The following is a 4,711-nucleotide window of genomic DNA, read 5'->3' on the forward strand; positions in this document are numbered from 1 at the left end:
CCATGGTCATGGATGTTTCCTGGGAGTCCACAGAGATAACTGTCATTGAGAGGCCCCCAATGTGTTTGTGATGTCCCGGCAAGAGCTAAATGAGAATCCACAAAAATACGATCGGTGGAAGAAGCCTTAGAGATCCCAGTTCTCCCACTTACTACCTGTGTGACCTTGGCCACTCATCGTCATCCGTAAAAGGAGGGAGTTGGGCTAGATAACCTCTGCCTCCTTTCTAGCTTGATGGCAATCAATCAATCAATCAATATTAAGCACCTACTATGTGCCAGGTACTGTGCTAAACACCCCCGAGGGTATAAAAAAGAGTCAAAAGACAGTCCCTGCCCTCAAGGAGCTTAAGATCTTTGGGGGAAACACTATATACAAACACTTATACTTGCAAACACTATATACAAAGCAAGCTATAGACAGAATAAGAAGGGAGTACCTAAAAGATAGGAGGTGCTAGAATTAAGAGGGAAGGCTTCCCGGAGGAGGTGGGATTATAGTTGGGACTTAAAGGAAGCCCAGGGAGGTCAGTAGGTGGAGTGGAGCACGGAGGGCATTTTGGGTATGAGGAAATGCTGAGAGATGGAGTGTATTGTTGGTGGAACATACAGGAGGCCAGTGTCACTAGATTGAAGAGTACGTGTTGGGGAATAAGGTGTAAGCGGGCTGGAAAGGTAGGAGTGGGCCGTGTTATGAAGGGCTTTGAATGTCAAACAGAGAGGATGGGATACTGTGAGGCTACTGATGATGTAGTCTGACCCCCACCTTTTACAGATGGGGAGAAAGGATATCTGCAGGAAGTCAGGGAGGAGAGTGGTCAAAAGACCAGGAGTAAATTCCACAGAAACACAGTAAAGGCAAGTTGAGTTGCTGCAGCTGAGGCAGTCATCCATGATTCTGCCCAGCAGGTCACAGCAGATTGTGGCGGAGTTGGGAAATAAGAAAAGCGGCCCCTCCCCCTCTCTGGGCCAGTTCTCCCATATCTCTGGGCAAAGGAAAACAAGATCACTTCTGTCATGCGGCTTCTCTGAAAGAATCTTTCTCAACTTGGAATAAGGGGAGTCTTTAAGAAAATGACTCATACCGCAGCTGTCAGTCCTAATGGCCCATTAAGGGAGGAATGGCTAGGAAGCCAAGGGTTTAGAATGGTTGCCATAGAAACCAGAGGAAAGCATATCTAACCTTCCATGGCCTCTATGGGCAGGCTGCCCCTGGGCCTGGCCTTAGTGGTATGGGGACAACAGCCCCACCTAGCCCCCACAGGAGAGGGCAAAATGCCACTACATACTTTCCGTTAGAAATAAGATTTTTAAAAAGGAGAAATAGAGGTTGAAATTTGAACCTAACAGGCAGCTGGCCAGAGCTCAACAAAGAAGGAAAGCTCGCCTGTTGCAGAGTTACATCTTTGTGGGGGATGTTGCCAGTCTGGCTGTCAGTGGGGCACACACCGTGCTGGCAGGGGGTCATGCTGTTTCTGGTCTTTGATAAGCAGGCCAGATATTTCGTCCAATTTTCCTCCAGCATACATTTATTGACAATTGTGTGGGCAGTGCAGTGGATAGAGGGTTGGAAATGGAGTCAGGAAGAGCTGAGTTCAAATTTGTCCTCAGATACTTCTTAGCTGTATGACGCTGGGAAAGTCATTTAACCTCTCTACCTTGGTTTTCTCATCTCTAAAATGGGGATAATAGCACCCACCTCTTAGAGTTGTTGTGAGGATCAAATAAGATAATATTCGTAAAGTGTTTAGCACTATGCCCAGCACATAGTAGGTGCTATGTAATGATAGATATTATTATTACATAAATATGAATAAGATACAGTCCCACTCACAGGCCTCTACTTCCCAGACCTCACTAAGAGAAGCTAGTCCTGGCAACGGGCAGAGGGTAGTTTCCTGAAGGGCTGTATGAGAGCCTCGAGGGAGTCTGGGGTCTCACCTCACCTGCGTTTTCCATTCATTTCTCATGGCTTTTCACAGCTCCTGGCCTCTTTATGTTAAGGCTTCAGGGCTTTCTCAGGGCCAATGCAACTGAATGAAGATGCCCTTGCCATCAGGAGAGCTTCCCCTATGGTGATTTTCAGCAATGGAATCCTTTTGGGCTGAGGTCAGGCCAGGATCTCACTAAAACCCAGAACTGAGGCCTGCTCCAAGGAAGGCAGTTGGGAAACGGACCTCAGATGACTCAGGACTGAATTCTCTTATTCCATTTCCTTGGACACTGAATCCCATAGAAACTCATCCTGCCAGGGCTACAGGCTAAAACAACAACAACACCAACCCTAACATACTTCCATGATGTTTTTCTCCGCTGAGATATAGATCTTCTAAGGCAAAGAACCCCTTCCTCTTCACTTGTTGGGGTCAGGGTCCAGCATATTATCTTGTATCAGGTACCAGACTCCCCCCAGTTAGAGAAATTGAATAGCAGGAATATCAGATATTTCATCAATATTTTTTTAAGAGAATGATGAAATATCACAAAGGAGTCGGGGTAGGGGGGAGTTTGGGAGAACTTACAGAAAACAACAGAAGGCTGGGTCTGTACTTTGGGCTGATGAATCATAATCCTCTCCACAATCCTTTGCTCATATCCCAATTTGATTCAATTCAATAAGCATTTATTATGTGTTTACTATGTGCCAAGCACTGGGTCAGGCACCATGGACAAAAAGACAAAAATGAATAGGTCACTGCCTTCCAAGAGCTTGCAGGATAGGGGTAAGGAGAAGGAAGGATAATGACAAATATGTACATAGATAATTAAATACAAAATAAATAGGAAACAATTAGTAGTAGTTAGGGAGAGCTCTTGTAGAAGGTGGAGCCTTAAAGGGAACTAGAGGTTTGGAGGGACAGAGGTGAGGAGAAAGCGCATTACAGGCCCGGGGGCAGGAGCTAAGGCAGTGGATGAATTATTATAAATATAATGTTGCGTAAATAGAACCATTTGGAGGTCAGTTTGACTGGAGGGTAGAGTGATTGGGAGAGTAATGTATAATTAGCCTAGAAAAAAAGAGGTTGGAACCAGTTTGTGAAGGGCATTAAATGTCAGACGGTTTGCATTTCTAAGATAAAGGGGCTGCTCTGCTTCTGGAGCAGGGGAGTAATGTGGTCGGACCTATGCCTTAAGAATATCCTGTTGGCAGACAGGGCCTCACGCTGGGAAGGAGAGGCCGTCAGACCAGTCCCAGCCAACAGAAACTGTCTTAGACTAGCTCATAGCAGGATACTGAGTCCAGAGACCTAGATTTCAAAGTTGGAGAGACCTGAAAAGCCTAGGTTATATCTGTCCTCCTCCCTCCCTCTGCCCCCATCCCCTGTAAAATGAGAATGGGTTGGATTCCATAGATGACCTCTTCCCATTCTGAGCTTCTGATGATCTCTTACAAGTGAATCTTTTTCACCTGGAAAGACTTACATGAACTGATGCAAAGTGAAGTGAACAGAACCAGGAGAACATTGTACCCAGTAACAGCAACATTGTACGATGAAGAACTGTGAATGACTTAGCTATTCTCAGCAACACAACGATCCAAGACAATCCCAAAGAACTAATGATGAAGCATATTTTCTGCCTCCAGAGAAAGACTGATGTTGTTTGAACACAGACTGAAGCATGCTGTTTTTCACTTTCTTTCCATCCTTCATTCTTTTTCTTTTGAGTCTTTGTGTACAAAATGGCTAATGTAGAAATGTTTTACATGATTGAACATGTATAACCTATATCTGATTGCTTACCCTCCTCGTGGGGAGAGGGTAAGGGAAGGAGAGAGGGATAAAATTTGGAACTCAAAACTAAAAAAAAAAAACCAAATGTTGAAAAATTATTTTAACATGTAATTGGGGGAAAATAAAATATATTTTTTAAAAAAAGTGAATCTTTTTCGATTTGAGAAGCAAGTGGGTGGGTCCCATGGTGCCCTTAGGAGTCCACAATTACTCATATCCCACAAGTCTGTAGCTCTAAAAGGTCTACACAGTACTTTCCACACAGTCCTGAGGCTAGGAAGTCCAGGGAGAATTGTTTTTATTTTACAAATGAGGAAACTAAGGTCTCAAAAGTAGAACGTGCCCCTCACACAGTGGCAGTCAGAAGCCAAACCTATGTGTCCTGACTCTAGGTCTAGTCAATCAATAAACATTTATTAAGGGCCTACTATGTGCCAGGCACTTCACTATCCATTGGGAGTACAAAGAGGTAACCCCAGGTTCTTGCCAATGTTGGCTTAGAGATCTCTTTTTCCACTAACTTAAATGAGAAGAGAAGAGATAGAAGGTGAGAAGGGATCACAGACAAGCAAGACAGCTTTGAAAGTTATAGGTCAGGGGCAATTAGGTGGTATAATGGATAGAGCATTGGCCTGGTAGTCAAGAGGACCTGAGTTCAAATTTGACTCAGACACTTATTATTGGCTCTGGGCAAGGTGCATCACCCCAATCCCCTCAAAAGAAACAAAAGTTATGGGTCATTTGTACTGGGTTTTTGTTTTCTTGCTCTCTCAATGTATGTATAATGAAGGTGTGGGTAATGAGAAAAAATTTGAAACTGAAAATAAAATTGAATAGTAAAAAGAAAGTTACATGTTGACTGTGGCATACTCTTTGACCCAGCATATCCCAGAGATCAAAGAGGAAAAGCCTCCATATTCCATACACACACACACACACACACACACACACACACACACACACACACACACACACACA

This window comes from Vombatus ursinus, unplaced genomic scaffold, assembly GCF_900497805.2.
Source record: "Vombatus ursinus unplaced genomic scaffold, bare-nosed wombat genome assembly UNPS02009770.1, whole genome shotgun sequence".
Lineage (NCBI taxonomy): Eukaryota > Metazoa > Chordata > Mammalia > Diprotodontia > Vombatidae > Vombatus > Vombatus ursinus.